This window comes from Orycteropus afer, unplaced genomic scaffold (genome assembly GCF_000298275.1).
Source record: "Orycteropus afer afer isolate SDZICR_OR568_19922 unplaced genomic scaffold, OryAfe1.0 scaffold00109, whole genome shotgun sequence".
NCBI classification, from domain to species: Eukaryota; Metazoa; Chordata; class Mammalia; order Tubulidentata; family Orycteropodidae; genus Orycteropus; species Orycteropus afer.
In genome coordinates, this window is record NW_006921696.1 from 8,581,853 (window position 1) to 8,606,608 (window position 24,756).

The window sequence follows — 24,756 nt, forward strand, 5'->3', positions numbered from 1 at the left end:
CAGTATCACTATGGAAGTAGATTGCCCAACCTTCCTTCCGAGGAGTGGCTGGTGGGTTTGAACCTCTAGCCTTCTGGTTAGCGGTCAAGTGCCTTGGGCACTATGCTACCAGAGCTCCCCTACAAAGTAGAGCTACCCTAATCACGTAGATGGAATAAAGCTTTCCAGACCTCCATTTGCTGATGTGTGAAGAAATAGCTGCAAACATCCATTAATAATTGGAACATGGAATGTATGAAGTATGAATGTAGGAAAATTGGAACTTGTCAAAAATGAAACGCAATGCATAAAGATTTATATCCTAAGCATTTTGAAGCAGACAACCATATGACCTACATGCCAGAAATGACAAATTGAAAAGGAATGGTGCAGCATTCATTGTCACAAAGAATGTTTCAAGATCTATCCTGAAGTACAATGCTGTCAGGCAATGCTGTCATACGCCTACAAGGAAGACCAGTTAATACTACTTTTACTCAAATTTATGCACCAACCACAAAAGCCAAAGACAAGGAAATTGAAGATATTTACCAACGTCTGCAACTGACCAAACATGCAATCAAGATGTGTTGATAATCACTGGTGATTGGAATGAAAAAGGTGGAAACAAAGAAGAATCACCAATAGAAAATATGACCTTGCTGATAGAAATGACACTGGAAATTGCATGATAGAATTTTGCAAGACCAATGACTTATTCATTGCAAACACTTTTTTCAACAACACAAATGGCAGTGAAACATGTGGACTTTGCCAGATGGAATACAGAGGAATCAGATCAACTACATCTGTGGAAAGAGGTGATGGAGAAGCTTCATATCTTCAGCTAAAACAAAGCTAGGTGCTGACTGGAATGAACCATCAATTGCTCATATGCAAGTTAAAGTGGAAGCTGAAGACAATTAAAACAAGTGCATGAGAACCAAAATATGACCTTGATTATATCCATCCTAAATCTAGAGAACACCTAAAGAATAGATTTGATGCATTGAACTCCAGTGACCAAAAACTAGATGAATTGTGGGATGGCATCAAGAGCATCGTACATGAAGAAAGTGAAAGTTCCTTAAAATGACAGGGAAGGAAGAAAAAAAAAAAAATGGATGTCAGAAGGGACTCTGAAACTTGCTCTTAAATGGACACTAGCTAAAGTAAAGGAAAGAAATGACAATATAAAAGAGCTGAACAGAAGATTCCAAAGAGCAGCTCAAGATTCAAAGTTAATTAATTTTATTTATTTGTTTTTATCTTTTTATACTTGCTACGAGCATAAACAGACAAACCTTCAATAAGGTTAATTTGTTAGGGCTATCAAATTTCTATTTATTTATTTATTTTACTGTGATTTGGGTGAAAGTTTACAGAGCAAATTCACTTTCCATACAGCAGCTCTCACACACTTTGTCTCATGACATTGACTAGAATTTACTACAATGCAACAGCTCCCATCCCACTTCCTCTCCATAGATACCTGTTCCCTGTGTTCTTCCATCCATGTATTCTTGTCCCCTGAGCTGTCTCCCTGTGCATACACAGCCCTTCTATGCTCCCACGATTATTCTCTCCAAGGAGTGTATCTTGTTGTTGTTGTTGTTATGTGCCGTCGAGTCGGCCCCGACTCATAGCGACCCCTCCTTGGGTTTCCGAGGCAGTATCACTACGAAAGTAGGATTGCCCAACCTTCCTTCCGAGGAGTGGCTGGTGGGTTTGAACCACCAGCTGTCTGGTTAGCAGGCAAGTGTCTTAGCCACTATGCTAACAGAGCTCCCAGGAGTGTATCTACCTAATGTAAATGTCCTGTTTGGCTGGAAGCCACATGAGTGGGTTCAATTCCAGACCTGAAGGGAAGCTAGAGGCCATAGTTTCACGGTTCCATCAGACTCTATCGGACCAGCAAACCTGGTCCTTACCTATTTATTTATTTATAATGATTTTGAGATTTGTTGCACATTGTTTTCCCACTCTATCCAGGATCTCCTACAGAGATCCCCCTGAGAGTGGTTGACAGTGGTAGCCAGGCACCATCTAGTTCTCCTGGTCTCATAGTCCTATAGGCTGAGAATCACATGTTACACCAGTCCCTTGTACTAATTGTTTCCATCACTCTTTGGTTTTCTTCCTCCTTCTTTGCTCTGGATGAAGAGAAACCCATCCTTGCATCTAGATGGCCACTTGCAAGCTTTTAAGATCCTGGTCACTACTTGCCGAAGTATTATATGGAGCAATATTTTGTGTAGTATGTTATGCCAATTGAGCTTGATGTCCCCTGTGACTATGGTCTGAAGCCCACAGGTCCAACTACTTGATCCCTCTGGGTAGCTGGCTGTGGCCAAGAAGTGACTACAATCTTGTCACTTGTCAGCTCTACTACATACCTGGGAATTCTTACAGAACATACTAATACACTTATAGAAACATTGTCTGCCAACCCTATACATGATTTTGGGCACACTCTCCCCTGCATAGACACAATTAACAGTTCAGCCTGTGCACCCTCTATCCACCCATATATCCATGTTTGCCTTAACTGACAACACAGTACTGTATGTGCAAAATCTTTGTTGTCTGTACCTCCCATGCACCTCTCTTTGCCTTCCTCTTCCTCAATGCCACTGTGTTGATCACTCACATTTGGTATATTGCCCTTCTCTTCACCCAAATCAATACTTGTCTCTACCTCAAAGTCAATTATTATAATGAAATGTACAAAGGCCTGAAGTTATAAAAACAAAAGGGAAGAAGATACTCAGCATTTCTCAAGCTGAAATAGCTAAAGAAAAAATTCAAGCCTTGAATTGCAATATTGAAAGATTCTATGGACAAAACTTTGACTGATGCAAGAAGCACCAAAAGAAGATGAAAGCAATACACAGTCATTGTACCAAAATGAATTGGTTGATATTCATCAATTTTAGGAGGTGTCATATGATCAAGAACCAGTGGTGTTGAAAGAGGAAGTCAAAGCTGCACTGAAGGAATTGGTGAAAAACAAGGCTCCAGTAATTGACGGAATACCCATTGAGATGTTTCAATAAATGGATGGCATGCTGGAGGTACTTACTCATCTGTGCCAAGAAATTTGAAAGACAGCTTCCAGACCAACTGACTGGAAGAAATTCATATTTGTACCCACAGAATGTGGAAAGTATCAAACAATATCTTAATATCACATGCAAGTAAAATCTTACTGAAGATAATTCAAAAATTGTTGGAGCAGTGTACTGACAGAGAACTTCTAGAAATGCAAGCTGGATTCAACAGATAACGTGAGATGAGGGATATCATTTCTGATGTCAGATGGATGGATCTTGGCTGAAAGCAAAGAATACCAGAGAGATGTTTACTTGTGCTTCATTGATAATACAAAAGCATTCGACTGTGTGGGTCATAACAAATTATGAGTAACATTGAGAGAAAATAGAATTTCAGAGCACTTAATTTTGCTCACGAGGAACTTGTACACAGACCAGGAGATTGTCTTTGCAACAGAACAGGGCATACTGCATGGCTTAAAAGCAGGAAGGGAGTGTGTCTAGGTTGTATCGTTTCACTGTATTTATTCAATCTGTATGCTGAACAAATAATCCAAGAAGCTGGACTATATGAAGAATAACATGTCATCAGGATTGGAGGAACTCTAATTTGCAATCTGCAATATGCACATAACACCACCTTGCTTGCTGAAAGTGAAGATGATTTGAAGCACTTACTGATAAGGATTAAAAACTAGTCTGCAATATGGATTACACTTCAACATAAAGAAAATGAAAATCCTCACAACTGGACCAATAAGCAGCATCACAGTAAGTGAGAAAAGATTGAAATTGTCAAAGATTTCATATTACTTGGATCCACCATCAACACCAAGGGAAGCAGCAGTCAAAAAATTAGACATCATATTGTACTGAGAAAATCTGCTGCAAAAGACCTCTTCAAAATGCTGAAGAGCAAATATGTCTCTCTGAAGACTAAACTGCACCTAACCCAAGCCATGGTATTTTCAGTCACCTTATATGCATGTGAAATCTGGACAGTGAATAAGGAAGACCCACGAAGAGTCAATGCTTTCCAGCTGTACTGTTGATGAACAATACTGAAAATCCCATGAACTGCCACAAGAACAAACAAATCTGTCCTGGAAGAAGTGCAGCCAGAATGCTCTTTGGAAGTGAGAATGGCCAAGCTTTGTTTCACCTATTTTGTTATGTTGTCAGTAGGGACCATTCCCTAGAGAAAGATATCATGCTTAGTAAAATGGAGGGTCAGTGAAAATGGGCAAGGCCCTAAATGAGATGGATTAATGCAGTGGCTGTAAAGATGAGCTCAGGCATAGCAAGAATTGTGAGGCTGGCCCATGACCCAGTGGTGTTTCGTTCTGTTGTACATATAGTTGCTATGAGTTCACTCGATGGCACCTAACAACAACACCATCTTTTGCATGTTCTGTAAGATTTTTTTCTTAGAATAATTTTTTAAGGCCTTGTTATACCAGTTAAAAGAAACAATTTTCTTTTCACTGTACTTTTCAATAAGCCAATTTATATTAAAGTTTCTTAGAGTAGCTACTGAAAACCTAATTCACAAGACAAGCACAAGAAGCAGTTGTATTTGGAGCTGAGACTTAGAGTAATTTCATGGTGGCACACAGAGGAAGAAATAAAGCAAACCCTGATTAAATGCTCTCTCTATGTTAGAAACAAATTTCTTAAGACAGAATGCCAGTCCCTTTTCAGTGACCCACTGTAGATTTTGTCCTGGTAGATGCCATCTTGACTGAGAATCATGCACTCTGGGTCTCTGAAATCAGTTTAAAAATGATCTCTGCCTGTGTTTCTTCTTATGATCTTTTTTTTTTTTTTTAATATATATATAAATTTTATGACACTTAATAACAACATAACATTCTTAAAATAGCACAACACAAAACAAGACAACATAAAGACATACACAACTAGCTTATACAATTTCAAGCTATTTCAGTTAGGTTGACCTGTCTTAAAATTGCCAGAGATGTCCCTTCAATCTAGTCTAAGAACCTTTGTCCCAAAAGTGACTACTGGCTTTCTAAAGAACTGCTTGGTAATCACATGTAAATATCTACTGCATAAAATGGAAACAGGGCCCATAACACTTACTTATGTAAGTCACTAGTGCCTAAGGCAATTGACTGCTAACCAGAAGACTGGTGGTTCAAACCCATCAGCCACTCCTCAGAAGGAAAGTTGGACAATAGACTTCCATAGTAATACTGCCTTAGAAACCCAAGGAAGGATTGCTATGAGTCGGATCCCACTCAATGGCAGTGTGTAAAGTATTTGACAAAGGTCCAGCTTGATTTTCAGACCTGGCATTCTCCATCTCACCAAGCAATAACACTTTTCAAAGTTTCTACACAACTGGTTGGGCATTACCCATTCCCTCTACAAATTTCTTGCAAGATTTGGTGATTGCACTCAATACATGCACACACACAAAATTAGATGATTCACTTGGCAACAGTGAAACACTGCATTTGGTTTAGCAATCGTCACCAATGTGCACAAACATAGGTTAACAAAACCAGAGTCTCTGAAAGAAAACAGGTCAAAGCATTTGTGAACAGAACAAACAGAAACTTTTAGGCTGAATCTCATACTGCCTTCCACCAGCAGACAAACAACTGCTTGCAAGAGACAGTACCAGAACCTCACACCACTGCCATGGGGGGGGGGGCAAAATAAGACCCTTGAAAGAGATGAGTAGAGAGGGAGAAAAAGGAGGGAAAAAAATGGCAAAGAAAAACGTGTTAAGCCAGAGTTTAGGATGTGTAACTTATCTTGAAATTTCTAAATCTTCAGAAACAACCAAACATTCCCAGAGATGCTAAAACACAATCTTCAGACATATGCAAGAGCTGCATCATAGACTCTAATCTCAATTTCTTACAAGTTCAACTGCTATTTTTTTCCAGACTCTTCACAAAGTTATCAAAGGCAGTGTTACCTACACTTGGAAATAACAATTCCCAGCCAACAAACAGAAATCTTTGAGTTCTCACACAGAAACAAAACAAAACAAAACAGCAAGACTTAATAATAGTCTTGGGGAGTCACACTGAAATATGGGGCTCAAAATCCAACCCTTACTTCACAGGGTCCCTGGGGTTTGTGGAGATGGTGTGATACAAGAAAAACCTTCTCTGGAGTGCCTGTTCAGGTCCTTGACCCCAGGGGTCCCTCAGGGAAAGATGGCTTTAGATCTTGCTGTAGACTACATCATTTGTTCTAGGGGAAAATAGATCCCAGAATTAAACTTTTTGTATAGAGACCCTTTTATTAAGCCTTTAGACAGGACAAAGAGAAAACAAAGACAATTATCCAGGATGAAGGAAACCATCAGCATGTACACAATACAGAAAACAAATACAGTCCCATGAAGTAATTTTTTAAAAAATTTTTTATTGTGATTTGGATGAAAGTTTACAGAGCAAGCTAGTTTTCCATCCAAGAGTTCATACACATTTTGTTTTGTAGCATTGATTGAGATCCCCACAATGTAACAGCTCTTCCCATTTCCTCCCTGTTTCTCATTTCCATTCATCCCATTCATCTGTTTTTCCTATGACTTCCTGCCTTCTGACCTTTATCCCTTTTGATTTCATATGGTGATTGTTCTAAGGAGTGTGGACCTTCCTGATGTTGTTGTTCACCTTATAGGTCTGTCTGGTGTGTGGCTTAAAGTTGAGCTATGGAGGTGACTTCAGTTTCAGGCATGAAAGGTGACTAAGGCCCATAGTCTTAGAGGTTCCACCAGTCTTTATCAGGCCAGTAAGCTTGGTATTTTTTATGATTTTGAGTTTTGCTATACGTTTTTCTCCCACTGTATTCAGGATCTTCTATTATGATCCCTTTCAGAGCAGTACGTAATAGATAGCAGGGCACCACCTAGTTCTGGTCTCAGGGTCGTGGAGGCTGTGTTTTGTGTGGATCAACTGTTTCCTTGCATCTTTGATTTTCTTCACTCTTCTTTGCTCTAAATGAGGAGAGACCAATAGTTACAGATTAGATGGCCAATCACAAACTTTTTAAAAAACACTTTTTATTGTGATTTGGGTGAAAGTTTATAGAACAAATTTGATTTCTATTCAACAGCTCATATACATTTGGTTTGGTGACATTGATTGTATTCTCCATAATGTGACTACTGTCTTCCTACTTCTTCCTGTGGTTACCTTTTTCATGTGTCCTTATTTCCTATGCCTTCCTGCCTTCTAAGATTTCTTCCTATGAAGTGCTAGCCTTCTGATCTCCTGTGGTTGATTGCTCTATGGAGTGCACCTCCCTGGTTTCATTGTTCATCTTGCAAGCTTGTCTATTTTTTGGCTGAAAGTTAAGTTATATGAGTGAATTCAATTCCAGACCCAAAGGGTGACTAGGTACCACAGTCTCATGAGTTTTACCAGGTTCTATCAGACAAGTAAGCCTGATCTTTTTTATATGACCTTGATTTTTTTCCACATTTATCTCCCATTTTATCTGGTATCTCTAATTATGATCCCTTTCTTAGCACTTAGAAGCTTTTAAGATACCTGTCAATACTCACTGCAGTAGGATGTAGAACATTCTCTTTCTGGACTCTGTTAAGCCAATTGACCTCAGTGTCCTTTGAGACAATGGTCCTGAGCCCACAGGTGCAGCAATTCATTCCCTCAAGCTGTTTGGTTGTGACTAAGAAGTTTTCATAATCTTGTCCCCTCTATATTCTACTATATTCCTGGATATATTTGCAGCACATATAAATACTTATTTAGAAATATTCTCTGTCAATCCTATTTATATTCATGGATGTAGACCCATTCGCCTTCCTACACTTGTTCAGCTTATGTGACTATCTATATATCCACTTGTAGATTATTGTTATTACTATTACTGTAGAACTGTGTATGTAATGTTTGTTGTTGTTCGGTGCTGTTGAGTCTCCTCCAACTCATAGAAACCCCATGCACAACAGAACAGAATACTGCTTGATCCTGGCCTTCCTTAAATCTTTGTAATGCTTGAGCCCATTGCTGCAGCCACTGCTTCAATTCTGCTTGTTGAGGGTCTTCCCCTTTTTCACAGATTCTCTACTTTACCAAGCATGATATCCTTCTCCAGGGACTTCTCTCTTCTGACAACATGATCAAAGTATGTGAGACAAAGTCTGACCTTTCTTGCTTCTAAGAAACATTCTGGCTGTTCTTCTTCTAAGACAGATTAGTTTGTTCTCATGAAGCAATTTCTTAAAAGTAGAGATAAAAATAATGGAATAATAATCTCAGAACTCTTTAGGTTCAAGTTTGCTTCTTACAGAAAAGGAAACTAAGGCAAAGCTGTGTTAAGTGACTTGTCCAAGAACACATGGGCATTAGTGATACAAATGAGTATAATGTAAGCTTATAGGCTTCCATCCCAGTGCTTTAAAAGAAAAACAAACAAACTTCATGATATGTTGATGGTGCTAAAAATAGTGAAACCTCAAAGAATTAATTGTGATGGTTGATTGAGAAATTATTTTAGTGTGCAAAAAAGTAAGTTGACTCTCTTGTATTTATTTCAATATACATTTGGAAATACCACTGGAAATACAGGACATAGAGTTTGGATCATAAATATAAAGGAATTTTGAGTTCTAATGCCATTCTCTAATAAAACCAGGACACTGGTAGAAATGACTTATTGTAGGACTGAGACAAAGAACAAGAGCCTAGAGCTCTAGTAGTGCCAGAAAGTAATAAAGTGTTCTTAAAAACAACAAACGTGGGAGTATGTGAAAAAACACAGGAGTCAGACTGAAAGAACTCCCAGTGGCCAAATCTGGGAATAATTTGAGCAACAAAATAAATAACAGTATTGGATTGTAACTCAAATTGTAAAAAAAAAAAAAAAAAAAAACCACCATGAATTCAATAAGTAAGTAAATGGGGGAAAGAGACAAATCTGTATAGAAGAATTCCAAATAATCTATGTATTATTTGAATCTTTTATGCCTCAATGCTTAACTGTGCTCTATGCTTGGTGACTTAACTTCCAAAGAGTAGGGTATAGAAAGGTGGTTGGGGAAAGTAACTCAAGGATGGAGAAACCTGGCAAATACTAGCTCACTGTGATAACTGAGATTAACACTATTGTTAATGTTGGGTTGGTAGTCTGTAAGTAAGTACCCCTTGATAAGATGTGATAACAGTGGCACATAATCTCTGTTTTCCCCTCCAAAACCTACAACTTTTGTGTAAGAGAAAAATCAAGAGATTACAAGAAAAAACATCAATTGCAAATAAATTTGATTCTCTTTGTTGAGAATAAGGGAAGAGGCTCTTTTACTCTCCATTTCTTTCAGAATCCACTTTTTGGTCTCTTGTAAATTATTTCTTTGTCTCCTTGAAAAGTATGTAAATCTAAGAGGTCTACTCAAAGATCTCGCAGCTTGCTTTTTGAAACAGAATTTTAGATGAGCCTCCCCATCTTCCCATTTTGAGGAAGGAGATTAGCATAAACTCAGGTGGCCCATCCCTATCTCCAGGCCAGAAAGATTAGAAAACTAACAATTACTTTGAAAACATGAATGCAAGGGAATGTATTTCCTTAGCTGTGTAACGGTTAAAATTTCTTTCTGTTTTTTTAGTCTCTTTAGCGGACTGTTTGTGATGTATCACATTCTGGCAATGCTTATCTATTAATGAAACTTTTCTTTCTCTTCTATTTTTTTGTGGGGAAGTTTCTGAGTTGGGAGTAAATTTTGTTTTAGCAATGTTTCCCAATAAGACAAACCCAAATTGAGGAACATTCTATAAAATCCATGAATAGTACTCTTCAAAACTGTCAAGAGCATGAAAAACACGGACAGTCTGAGAAACTGTCACAGACCAGAGAAGCCGAAGGAGGCAAGATGACTAAGTGTATATATACCCTTGATTAGGTATATATACATACCTTTCATACAACAGAAAGAGAGAATTATGGGGTGGGGACTAGTAAAATTTGAATAAAGTATGGAATTTAGTTAATAATAATGTATCACTATTGGTATATTAGTGGTAAATGCACCATGCTAATATATTAACATGAGGAGAAATTGGATACAGGGTGTATGTGCTATCTTTGTAATTTTTCTGTAAATCTAAAACTACTCTAAAACAAAACAAAGATTATTAAAAAAAATAAAGGAACTTGATTAATTTTGTCTTCTATTCTCATAAGGCATGTTACTTGTTTTTATTAGCATGTTCTATTAGATTAGGTCTTTTTTATAAAGGCTTTTGAAAAATAATTAAGGGATAGGAGAATTGCATGATGGTGTAGGAGAGTCTAAAATCTGAGGCACTTGATGGGAGTAAGTTGAGCAGCTTGAAGATTCTTGTATTTATTTCAGTATACATTTGGAAATATCACTGGCAATATAGGACATAGATTTTGGATCATAAATTCTTAAATTCACCTTGTGTTTTTTGTTTTCTTTAATAAAAACTTAAATTTATAAATTGGCATTTTATTTATTTAACTTTTTATTGTGTTTTGGGTGAATGTTTTCAGGGAAATTGGCTTTCCATTCATAAATTCATACACAATTTGTTTTGTGACATAGACTGCAATCTCCACAATATAACAACACACTTCCAATTCCTCCCTGTGTTTACTATTTCCATTTGTCCTTCTTCCCTATCTTCTGTGCTTTATTTCTGGGCAAATGCTGCTCTTTTGATTTAGTATGGTTGATTGTCCTAAGAAATACAAAACTCTCTGGTGTTACTGTTCACTTTATGTTGTTGTTGTTTTTATATGCCGCCTAGTCAGACCCAACTCATAGCGTCCCCTCCTTGGGTTTCTGAGGCAGTATCAGTACGGAAGTAGATTGCCCAACCTTCCTTCCAAGGAGTGGCTGGTAGGTTTGAACTGCCAGCCTCCTGGTTAGCAGTCAAGTGCCTTAGGCACTATGCTACCAGAGCTAGACTTGTCTATTGTTTTGCTGAAAGTTGAGCCATGAAGGTCAGTTCAGTTCTAGGCTTGAAAGGTGACTAATAGCCAAGTCTTGGGTGTCCTGCCAGTCATTATCAGACCAGTAATTCTAGTCTTTTTTAAGATTTTGCGTTTTGTTCCACATTTTTCTCTCATTCTATCCAGGACCTTCTATTCTCATCCCTTTCAGAACAGGCAGCAGTGGTAGGAGGCACCGTCTGGTTCTGGTATCAGCATTGTGGATGCTGGAGTTTGCGTGGTCCATTAGTCTTGTGGTCTAATTGTTCCCTTGCATCTTTGATTTCCTTCACACTTCTTTCCTCCAAATGGGGAGAGGCCAATAGTTGCACCTTCGATGGCCATTCATAAGCTTTTAAGATCTCAGTTGCTACTCACTAAAGTAGGATGTAGAACATTGTCTTTGTGGACTATATTGTGCCAATTGATATGGATGTCTCCCATGCCCAGAGACTCATTCTCTGAAAGTTTGGTTATGGCTAAGCAGTTTTCCTAACATTGTCCCTTGTATGCTCTTCTACATTCATGGATATTTTTGCAATACATATAAATACTTATAAGCAGCACCAGGGATCCAGGTAAGGGAAGAACCTGGGACCCACCCCCAAGAGGCAGAAAAGCAGGGGAAAGAAATGCCGGGGGGGGCGACAACAGAGTGAATAGTGCCAGGGATCCAGGTAAGGGGAATGTTTTGGTTACCACCTACTGTTCTAACAGAAATACCAGACATGGGGTGGCTTGAACAAACAGGAGTGTATTCTCTTACAGCTCTGTAGGCTGCAATTCTGAGTTCAGAGTGCCAGGCTCTAGGGGCTGAGTGAAAGCCCCTCAACCTTGGGCTTCAGCTCTGCCTCCTGGTCCTGGCTCACTGAAGCTGGAGGCTTTTCTTCATTCAAAGAACTTCTGGTTGCTGAGGCTGACAAACCCAAGGTTGATAAGTAAAAAGGCACAGTCTCAATGTTACCAAACAACACGGCAGGCCATTTATTCAAGTCCATTGAAAGTCACAAGATCGGTAGAGCATGGCAGGCTGCTTAACAATGACTTGGCTACATGTAGGGTTCAAGCGTGCCATAAGCTAGAGACCATTCCCAAAGCTGCTGCTTATATATGGGAAGCATACCACATCCCTAAAGCAGCTACTTAGCTACTTGTGGTAGATCCCACTATGGAGTTGATTGCCAGTCTCATCATGGGGAATAACTACCACCAGCTGCCCAACCACTCAACCAGGCCCAGCCAAGTTGACACTAAAACTTAACCATCACAGGAGGGACCCAGGCCCCACCACCTAAGAGACAGGAAAATGGGGAAAAGAAAAGCCAGAGGGGATGATGCCAGAGCAAGCAGTACCAGGATCCAGGTAAGGTGAGGGTGGAGAGGTTTCAAACAGCTAAGAGAGACAAACTTGTCATATGTCAGTTTTTCATACTGTGGTGCCTTCTATGTTGCTGTGAAGCTAGAGTCTGTGCCACTGGTGTTTCAAATTGCAGCAGAGTTGCACATGGTGCACAGGTTTCAACACAGTTTACAGAGTGAGACAGACTAGGAAGAAGGAAGAGGCCACCCACTTCTCAAAGAATTGGCCAGGGAAAACCTTATGAATAGCAGAGAAAAACTATCTGATACATTACTGCACAACTTTATGAATAGCATGGAAATATTGCCTGATATAGTGCAGGAAGATGAGCCCCTTAGGTTGGAAGGCTCTCAAAATACAACTGGGAAAAAGCTGCATCATCAGAGTAGAACCAACCTTACTGAAGTGGATAAAGTAAAGCTTTCAAGACCTCCATTTGCTGACGTGGCATGACTCAAATTGAGGAGAAACAGCTTCAAACATCCATTAATAATTGAAACATGGAATGTATGAAGTATGAATCTAGAAAAATTGGAAGTTGTCAAAAACAAAATGGAATGCATAAAACTTGATATGCTAGGCATTGGTGAGCTGAAATGGACCGGTTTTGGCCATTTTGAATCAGACAATCATGTGATCTACTATACTGGGAATGACAATATGAAGAGGAATGGCATGTCATTCATCATCACCAAGGATGTCTCAAGATCCTTCCTGAAGTACAATGCTGTCAGTGAAAAGATAATATTCATATGCCTAGAAGGAAGACCAGTTAATACTACTATTATTCAAATTTATGCACCAACCACCAAAGCCAAAGATAAGGAAAATGAAGATTTTCATCAACTTCTGCAGTCCAAAATTGACCAAATGTGCAGTCAAAATGTGTTAATTATCACTGGTGACTGGAATGCAAAATTGAAAACAAAGAAGAATCACTGGTAGTTGGAAAATTTGGCCTTGGTGACAGAAGTAACGTGGGAGATTGCACAATAGAATTTTACAAGATCAATGACTTATTCATTGCAAATACCTCTTTTTTAGCAACACAAATGGCAACTATATGTGGACTTTGGCAGATGGAGTGCACAGGAATCAGATTGACTACATCTGGTAGAAAGAGGCAATGGAAAACTCAATATCTTCAGCTAAAAAAGGCCAGGAGGTGATTGTGAACAGAACATCAACTGCTCATATGTAAGTCCAACTTGAAGTTGAAGACAATTAAAACAAGTCCATGAGAGCCAAAATACAACCTTGGATATATCCCTCCTGAATTTTAGACCATCTAAAGAATGAATTCAATGCATTGAACACCAATGACTAAAAATCTGAAGAATTGTGGGATGACATCAAGAACATCATCCATGAAGAAAGCATGAAGTCATTAAAAAGATGAAAGGAAGAAGAGACCAAAATGGATGTCAGGAGAGTCTTTGAAGCTTGCCCTTGAGTAGAGAGTAGCTAAAGCAAGTGGAAAAAATGACAAGATAAAGAGCTGAACAGAAGATTTCAGAGAGCAACTCAAGCAGAAAAAGCTAATTAATGAATTTTGCAAAGACCTAGAAAAACCAAAAGGGAAGAACATGCTCAGCATTTCTCAAGCTGAAAGAACTGAGGAAAAAAAATTAAGCCTCGAATTGCAATATTGAAAGATTCTATGGGCAAAATATTGAATAATGCAGGAAGCATCAAAAAAAGATGGAAGGAATATGCAGAGTCACTGTACCAAAAAGAAATAGTCTATCTTCATCCATTTCAGGAGGTGACATATGAGGAAGAACCAATGGTATTGAAGGAAGAAGTCTAAGCTGCACTGAAGGAATTGGTGAAGAACAAGGCACCAAGAATTGACAGAATACCCATTGAGATATTTCAACAAACGGATGCCCCACTGGAAGCACTTGGTTTTGCCAAGAGATTTGGAAGACAGCTACCTGGCCAACTGACTGGAAGAGATCCATATTTGTACCCATTCCAAAGAAAGGTGATCCCACAGAATGTGGAAATTATCGAACAATATCATTAATATTGCATGCAAGTAAAATCTTACTGAAGATAAATCAAAAACGGTTGCAGCAGTATATTGACAGATAATTTCCAGAGGTGCAAACTGGATTCAGAAGAGAACGTGGAATGAAGAATATTATTTCTGATGTCAGATAGATACTGGCTCAAAATAAAGAATACCAGAAAGATGTTTACCTGTGTTTTTCTGACTCTGCAAAAGCATTTGATTGTGTGGATCATAAAAAACTATGGATGACATTGAGAAGAATGGGAATTCCAGAACACTCTAATTGTGCTCATGAGGAACCTGTATATAGACCAAGAGGCTGTTGTGAAACAGAACAAGAGGACACTGCATGGTTTAAAATCAAGAAGGGAGTGTGTTAGGGTGTATCCTTTCACCATACAAACTTACTCAATTTGTATGCTGAGCAAATAATCCAAGAAACTGGACTATATGAAGAACATGTGATCAAGATTGGAGGAAGAATCATTAACAACCTGCGATACTCTGACGACACAACTTTGCTTACTGAAAGTGAGGATGACTTAAAGCACTTACTGGTGAAGATTGAAAGACTGAAGAATACAGAAGCACTTACTGACGGAGACTGAACGATTGAAGAATACAGTCTGCAATATAGATTACACCTCAATATAAAGAAAACAAAAATCCTCACAACTGAACCTATAAGAAGCATCATGATAAATAAAGAAAAGACTGAAGTTGTCAAAGACTTCACATTGCTTGGTTTTGCAATCCATGCGAATTGAAGCAACAGTCAGGACATCAGACAACATATGATACTGGAAAGAACCTTTTTCAAGGGCTGAGGAGAAAAGATGTCTCCTTGAGGACTAAGGTGCACCTGACACAAGCCATGATATATTCAATCGCCTCATATACATGTGAGAGCTAGACAATGAATAAGGAAGACCGAAGAAGAATTGATGCTTTTGAGTTGTGCTGCTGGCAAAGAATGCTGACAGTACCATTGACTGCTAAAAGAACTAAAAAATCTGTCCTGGAGGAAGTGCAGATGGAATGCTCCTTGGAAGTGAGGATGGTCAGACTTCATCGCACATACTTTGGTCATGTTGTTAGAAGGGACCATTCCCTGGAGAAGGATGTCATGTTTGGTAAGGTAGAGGGTCAACGAAAGAGGGGCAAGCCCTCAATGAGATAGATTGACACAGTGGCTGTGGTGATGGTTTAAAGTATATCAAGGATCATTGAGCTGGTGTGGGACCAGGTGGTGTTTCGTTCTGGTGTGCATAGGATTGCTGTGAGTTAGAGATGATTTGATGGCATCTAACAACAACAACAACATAAATACATATGTAAAGTCCTCTGTGAAACCTGTATATATATATATGGGTAGTCGCATTCACCTTCTCTCACATTTTCAGCTTGCATATCTATGTATCCACTCATAGATTATTATTATTAATGTTATTGCAGGATTGTGTACATAATAGTATTTACCTTTATTGCCTTTAATTCTTGTGCTTCTCTTATTATATTCCTTTACTTTGATCATTTTGTGTTCACTTCCTCCTTACTGTATATTGTCTTTCCCTTCACCCAAGTTAATATGTATCTACCATACAGCTGGCGAATTACCTTCCTTTCCCTTTCCACCCCTGGTAACCTTCAAATAATTATTTTTTTTTCTTTGAGTAAACCTTTTCTTGACTTTTTATAATAGTGGTGTAATACAATATTTATCTTTTTGTGATTGATTAATTTCATTCAGCATAATGTCTTCTAGATTCATCCAAGTTATGAGATGTCTCCCAAAGTCATTGTTATTCTTTGACATTGCCTAATATTCCATTGTATGTACCATAGTATATTTATCCATTTATATGCTGATGGACATTTACGTTGTTTCCATTTTATTGCTATTGTGAATAATGCTGTGATGAACTTGAATGTGCATATATTTGCTCATATCACAGCTCTTATTTCTCTAGGAAATTTCCCTAGTTGTGAGACTGCTGGATCATATAGTAGTTACTTATATTTTCAATTTTTTTAATAGAAGTGACATATTATTTTCTACTGTAGTTGCACCATATTACAGTTCCACCAGCAATGGAGGAGGATTCTAATCTCTTGACACTCTCACCAGCATTTGTTGTTTTCTGTTTTCTTGAAATTTGCTACTAATTTTGGGTACCATGATATCTCATTGCAATTTTAATTTACATCTCTCTAGTGGTTAATTATTTTGAACATTCCTTCATGTGTTTGTTGGTCACCTGAATATTTTCCTTGGTGAAGTGTATATTCATGTCCTCTGTCCATTTTTTTTATTGGATTTTTTTTCGTAGCAAATATGTTGAATTTATATAAATTTTTTAGATTTGTTTCTTGCCCAATATATCATTGCCATTTTTTTCCCAGTCTCTTTATTCTCTTTTCTGGAAGTCTTTTGATGCACATATGTGTCTAATTTTCAGGAGATCCACTCATCTAGTTTGTCTTCAGATATTTGTACATTTTCAGTTAAGTTTGATAATATATTTATGTCATTTATTGGGACTCCTAAGTTTTACAAGGACAATTGTTAAAGACACTGTCTCTTCCCCATTTAACAAGTGTTGGCACTTTGTCAAAAATCAGCTATCCATAAGTAGATGGATTAACTTCTGTGTTATCAGTTGGGATCCACTGTTCTATGTGTCTTTCATTGTACCAATGCCAAGATATTTTGGCTACCATGGCTGTATAGCAGGTTTTGAAATTTGGGAGTGTGAGACTTTGTTATTCCTTAGCTGTGGTTTATGTATCCGGGATCTCTTTCCTTTCCTTTCATATAAAGTTGTTGATTGGCTTTTCCATTTCTTTAAAGAATGATAACAGAATCTGGACAGGAATTGCATTATATCTGTAGATTCTTTGGGTAGTATTGACATTTTCACAATATGAACTCTTCCTATCAATGCTCTGGTGGCATAGTGTCTAAAGCATGTGACTGCTAACTAGAAGACTGGTGGTTCAAACTCATCAGCCTCTCCTCGGAAGGAAGATCGGGCAATCTACTTCCATAGAGATATTGCCTCAGAAACCCAAGGAGGGCTTGCTAAGAATTGGAAACAACTCGTCAGAAGTGAGTTTTTTTTTTTTTTAATCAGTGAGCATGGTATATGCTTTTATTTATGTAGGAATCTTTTGCTTCCTTGCAGCAGTGATCTGTAGTTTTCTTTGTATATGTCTTTTGTATCTCTGGTTAGATTTATTCCAAGTACTTAATCTTTTATCTGGCTACTGGAAATGGTATTGTTTTCCTCATTTCCTTTTCCGAGGTTTCTTTGTTAGTGCAGAGGAATCTGACTTATTTTATATGTAGAGCCTGTACACTGACACTTCATTGACTCCTTCTCTGGTAGCATAGTGCCTAAGGCACTTGACTGCTAACCAGAAGGCTGGCGGTTCAAACCCACCAGCCACTCCTCAGAAGGAGGGTTGGGCAATCCTACTTCTGTAGTGATACTGCCTCGGAAACCCAAGGAGGGGGAAACCCAAGGAGGGGTTGCTATGAGTCAGGGCTGACTCGACAGCACATAACAACAACAACAACAATTAGTTCCAATAATTTTCTTGTTTATTATCTGAGATTTTTTATTTATAGAATGATATCATCTGCAAATATAGTTTTACTTCTTCTTTGACAATTTTGATGCCTTTTATTTCCTTTTTTGTATTATAGCTCTTGCTAGAACTTCCAATACAGTATTGAATAAGAGTGGTGAAAAGGGGCATCCTGTTAACAAGGGGATTGTTTTCAGTCTCTGTCCATTGAGAACAATATTGGCTATTAGTTTTTTGTATTTGCCCCTAATTATGTTGAAGATTTTCCCTTCTACTAATATTTTGCTGAGCATTTTTATCAAGAATGGGTCTTGGATTTTGTCAAATGCCTTTTGTCCTTGGATAGATATGATCAGGTGATTCTTTCCTTTGTTTTATTTATGTGATGAGTCACACTGATTGTGCATTGCTTTACTAATATTGAACCATCATTGAATACTTTGTTTGAAACACACTTGATTTGATGTTTTTTTTTTTTTTTTTTTGATTCTATTGACTAGGATTTTGTTGAGAATTTTTGCATCAATGCTCATGAGGGAGATTGGTGTAAAATTTTCTTTTTTAGTGGTGTCTTTACCAGACTTTTGTATCAAGGTTATGCTTGCTTCATAGAACGAGTTTGGGAGTATTCCATCATTTCCAATATTGTGGAAAAGTTTGAGTAGAATTGGTGTCAGCTCTTTTCTGAATATTTGGTAGGATTTTCCAGTGAAGCTATCTGGCCCAGATTTTTTGTTGTTGTTGGGAGTTTTTTTAATGACCTAATCCAATTCTTCTTTTGTGATATGTCTGTTCAAATTTTCTACCTCAGATTGTGTTAGCTTGGGTAGATAGTGTGTTTCTAGGAATTTGTCCATGTTGTGATGTGCCATTCAGTCATCTCCAAATCATAGTGACTTTATGTACAACAGAATGGAACACTGCCCAGTGCTGTGTCACCCTCATGATCCCTACTATACCTGATCCCATCCCTACAACCACTGTGTCAATCCATCTTGTTGTGGGCCTTCTCCTTTTTCATTGACCCTCCACTTTACCTTGCATGACATCCTTCTCCAGGGAATGGTCCCTTCTGACAATATGACCAAAGTAGGTGAGACAAAGTCTGGCCATTCTCACTTCCAAGCAGTATTCCTGGTGCACTTCTTCTAGGACAGATTTGTTAGTTCTTTTAGTGGTCCATGGTACTTTCAGCCTTCTTCGCCAGCACAACTCAAAAGCATTGACTCTTTTTTGGTCTTCCTTATTCATTGTCCAGCTCTCACATATATATGAGGTGATTTAAAATACCATGGCTTGGGTTAAGCACATCTTAGTCTTCAAGGAGATATCTTTGCTCTTCAGCACTTAAAAGAGGTCTTTCGGAACAGATTTGCCCAATGCAACACATCTTTTGATGTCTTGACTGCAGTTTCCATTGGCATTGATTGTAAAACCAAGTAATACGAAGTCTTTGACAACTTCAGTCTTTTTTCCATTCATCGTGATGCTGTTTATAGATCCAGTTGTGAGATTTTTTTTTTTTTTTATGTTGAGGTGCAATTCATATTGCAGACTGTAATCTGCATCAGTAAGTGCTTCAAGTCATCCTCATTTTCAGCAAGCTAAGTTGTGTCTGCATATCTCAGGTTGTTAGTGAGCCTTCCTCTAACTCTGATGCCATGTTGTTCTTCATATAATCCAGTTTCTTGGATTATTTGCTCAGCATGCAGATTGAATAAGTATGGTAAAACGATACAACCCTGACACACTCCCTTTCTGATTTTAAACCATTCAGTGTTCCCTTGTTCTGTTTGCATGACAGCCTCTTGGTCTATGTACAGGTTCCTCATGAATACAATTAAGTTCTGGAATTCCCATTCTTCTCAATATTATCTATAATTTATTATGATCCACACAATAAAATGCCTTTGCATAGTCAATAAAACACAAGTAAATATCTTCCTGGTATTCTTTGCTTTGAGTCAAGATCTGACATCTGCTATGATATCCCTTGCTCCATGTCCCCTTCTGAATCCAGATTACATTTCTGGAAGTTCTCTGTCAATATGCTGCTGCAACTGTTTTTGAATTATCTTCAGCAAGATATTACTTACGTGTGATATAAATAATATTGTTCAATAATTTCCACATTCTGTGGAGTCACCTTTCTTTGCAATGGGTACAAATATGTATCTCTTCCAGTCAGTTGGCCAGGTAGCTGTCTTCAAAAACCTTTGGAATAGCCAGGTGAATGCCTCCAGCATGGCATCCATGTGTTGAAACATCTCAATGGGTATTCCATTTTTCCCGTAGCCTTGTTTTTGGCCAATTTGTTCAGTGAAGCTTTGACTTCTTCCTTCAATACCATGGATTCCTGATCATCCTGAAATGGATGATCATCTACCAATTATTTTTGGAATAGTAACTCTATGTATTCCATCTATCTTCTTTTGATGTTTCCTGCATCATTCAATATGTTGCTCATGGAATCTTTCAATATTGCAATTTGAGGCTTAATTTTCTTCCTCAGTTCCTTCACCTTGAGAAATGCTGAGAGTGTTCTTCCCTTTTGGTTTCCTAACTCCAGGTCTTTGCACATTTCATTATAATGAATGTGCTTTGACTTCTTGAGCTGCTCTTTGAATTCTGTTTAGCTCTTTTATCCTGTCGATTCTTCCATCTGCTTTAGCTACTCTCAGTTTGAGGGCAAGTTTCAGAATCTCTTCTGACATCCGTTTTGGTCTTTTCATTTTCTGTCTCTTTAATGACCTTTTGCTTTCTTTATGGATGGTGTTCTTGATGTCATTCCACAATTCCTCTGGGTTTAAGTCATTGGTGCTCAATACATCAAATCTATTCTTCAGTTGGTCCCTGAATTCAGTAGGGATATTATCAAGGTCATATTTTGTCTTTCATGGACTTCTTTTAATTGTCTTCTGCTTCAACTTGAACTTGCGTATGAGCAGTGGATGGTCTGTTCCACAATCAGCTCTTGGTCTTATTTTGGCTGAAGATATTGAGATTTTCCATCGCCTCTTGCCACAGATGTCATCAATCTGATTCCTGTGTCCTCCATCTGGTGAAGTTCAAGTGTACAGCCACCGTTTCTGTTGTTGAAAAAAAGGTATTTGCAATGAATTAGTCGTTTGTCATGCAAAATTCTTTCATGCTATCTCTAGTATTATTTCCATCACCAAGGCCATATTTTCCAACTACCAGTTATTGTTCTTTGTTTCCAATTTTTGCATTCCTGTCACCAGTGAAAATAAGCACATCCTGATTGCATGTTTGGTCAATTTCAGATTGCAGAAGTTGATAAAATTCTTCAATTTCCTCATCTTTGGATTTGGTGATTGGTGCATCAATTTGAATAATACTACTAATGACTGGTATTCTTTGTAAGTATATGGATATTATCCTATCACTGACAGCATTGTGCTTCAGGACAGATCTTGAAACACTCTTTGTGATGATGAATGCTATGTCATTCTTCTTCAATTTGTTATTCCTGGCATTGTAGATCATATGATCATCTGATTCAAAATGGCCAAAGCCAGTCCATTTCAGCTCACTAATGCCTAGGATATTGATCTTTTTGTGTTCCATTTTATTTTTGACAGCTTCCAGTTTTCCTAGATTCATACTTTGTACATACCATGTTCCAATTATTAATGAATGTTTACAGCTGTTTCTTCTCATCTTGAGACTTGCCACATCAGGAAATGGGGGTCCCGAAAGCTTTACCCTATCCACGTTATTAAGCTTGGCTCTACTCTGAGGAGGCAGCTTTCCCCAGTCATATTTCGAGTGCCTTCCAACCTGAAGGGCTCATCTTCTGGCACTTTATCGGAGAATATTTCAGGACTATTCATAAACTTTCCAGTAATATATCAGACAGTGTTTCACTGCTGTTTGTAAGGTTTTCTCTCCCTAATTTTTGAGAAGTGAACAGCCTCTGTCTTCTTCCGAGTCTGTCTTAGTCTGGAAGCGCCACTGAAACCAGTCCACTGTGGGTAAACCTGCTGGCATTTAAAACTCCAATGGCCTAGCCTCCAGCCTGACAGCAACATGCAAGCCACCAGAGTACAACAAACTGACAGATAAGTTTCTTTAGGTTTTCAAATTTTTGGATTAAAGTTCTTCATAGTATTCTGTTATTATCCTTTTATTTCAGTTGGTTCTGTGTGATATCATCCATTTCATTTCTTATTTTTGCTATTTGCATCTTCTCCCTTTTTATTGTTAAATTTGTAGTGGTTTTTCAATTTTATTTATCCTTTCAAAGAACTTGTCTTGTTGATTCTTTCAAGTGTTTTTTTCTGTTTTCTGATTTATTTTTTTCTGCTCAAATTTTTATTATTTCCTTTCTTCTAGTGACTGTAGGCTTTTTTTTTTTTTTTGGCTGCTATTTTTGTAATTTTTAGGAAATGTTGATAAAGAACTTGATTTTTTTTTTTCCTTCTTTTTTGTTTTTGATGTGTATGGTTATTGCTATCAATTGTCCTTTGAGCACTGCTTAGCTCTATCCCTAAGATTTTGGTATGTTGTGTTTTCATTTCATTTAACTCAATGGCTTTTTAAATTGAGTTTTAAAATTTCTTCTATTTCCCAATAGTTTTAAAACAGGGTGTTATTTAGGTGTTTCTCTGTATTTAGAGTTTTATTTCCTTTAACCTTCATGTTGTTGATTTCTAAATTTTCAGCATTGTGATCTGAGCTGACTTTTATGACTATTTCTATGTTTTTAACGTTATTGGAGCTTGCATTGTAGCCTGCCACATAGGCTATTTTTTCCACAAGCACTGGAAATGATTGCATAGTGTGCTGTTATTGGTGGAGTGTTCTGTGTATTTCTATGAGGTCTAGTTAGTTGATTGTGTTGTTTAGATCTTTTGTAATTTTGTTGTATTTCTTTCTAATTGTTCTGTTCTTCATCCAAAGTACTGTATTAAAGTCTCCTATTTCATTATTGTCAAGTTGTCTGTTACTCTTTTCAATTCTGTTAAAATTTGATTTATGTATTTTGGAGGTTTTTCATTGGGTGCCTAGATATTTATTATGATTATAACCTTGGATTTAATCTTTATTCATTATATAATGTCCTTCTTTGTCTCATTTTCTGGCTTTTGCCTTAAAGTCTATTTTACTTGAAATCAATATTGCCACTCCTATTTTTTTTTTGTTTTCCATTTTCTTGATTTAAGTATTTTCATTATTTGAATTTTAGCTTATTTTTGTCTTTGTGTCCTAGACATGTTTTTTTTAAACAATGTCTTGATTGGTCTTTTTTTTTTTAATTTTAAAAAATCCATTCTGATGCTCTTTGTTTCCTGACTAATGCATTTAATCTACCTACATTCATTGTAATTATCAATAGACATGTTTTTCCTGCTGCTATTTTATTTATTTATTATTTTTTTTTTGTGTGTGGTGTAGATGGTGTCTTTGTTCCATATATTTTTTCTGTGTTGAGATCAATTTGTTCACAGATTTTCTTATGATTTCTTTTGTAACTGTTGTTTTAGAATTTACTGAATCTTTATGATTTTCTTCTTTTTGATTTTGGTGAGAGGGTTAATTCATTTTCCTTAAGGTAACCATGTAATTTATTATCTTCCAGGTTATCTTCCCAGGGTTAAAACAGTCTATTCTATCTTGATATCATCTTGATTTCCTCTCCATTTGGAAGTTCTGTAACTACATAATTTCCTCTTTGTTGTTGTTGTGGTTGTTATGTTCCGTCGAGTCGGCGCCGACTCATAACGACCCCTCCTTGGGTTTCCAAGGCAGTATCACTATGGAAGTAGGATTGCCCAACCTTCCTTCTGAGGAGTGGCTGGTGGGTTTGAACCGCCAGCCATCTGGTTAGCAGGCAAGTGTCTTAGCCACTATGCTACCAGAGCTCCCTTTTTTCCTCTTTAGTTGTCATCATTTACAAATTAACCTTTCTGATTCTCTATTGTCAGACTTGTAGGTTTATTTTATTTTTGATGCTTCTGTATCTGAGTTGATTTCTATGTGATGTTGTTATTTATCTTAATCTCAAATTGCTGTCTACCATTATGAGGTCTTTGAAGGACTCCTTTTAGTATGTCTTGTGAGGTTGCTAGTTTTTACAAATTGCCTTAATTTTTATTTCTCTTGAAATTTCCTAATTTTGCTATTATATTTTTCTGGGTATAAAATTCTTGGTTGGCAATTGTTTTCTTTCAGGGTTTTATATGGCATACCATTGCCTTCTTGCGGTGTGATTTCTGCCAAGAAAATCAAGCTTATTCCCATTGATCCCTCTTTGCAGGCAACATTTTGTTTTTCTTGAGTTCCTCTCAAGATTCTTTCCTTATCTTTGGTTTTGGAAAGTTTGACTATAATATATCTTGGTGACTTTTCTTTAGGGGTCTATCCTATTTTCTGTTCATTGAGCTTCCTGAATGCATATGTTCTTATCCTTTATGATATTAGGAAGTTTTCTTCCCACAAATCCTAGACAATTTTCTCAATGCATTTTTTTTTTTTTTGTCTCTTTCTATTCTGGAATTCTAATAACAAACTGCTAATCAGAATAGCACACTTGCCCTATTGCCTGAATATATTAAAATAAAACAAAACAAAAAGAGAATGTTAAGTAAACCTAGAAATAAACATAATAATGATACAATGATTCAGAGACTACAGACAAGATCAAATCCCGCCACTCTGCCTCCCCCCGCAAAAAGGACAAGATGACTCAACCAACTGACCGAAATAAAAAGTCAGAAAATTTTACCCAGAAAGAATTGCAATTGAATCTAAGAAAATTGCACTTTTTTTTTTTT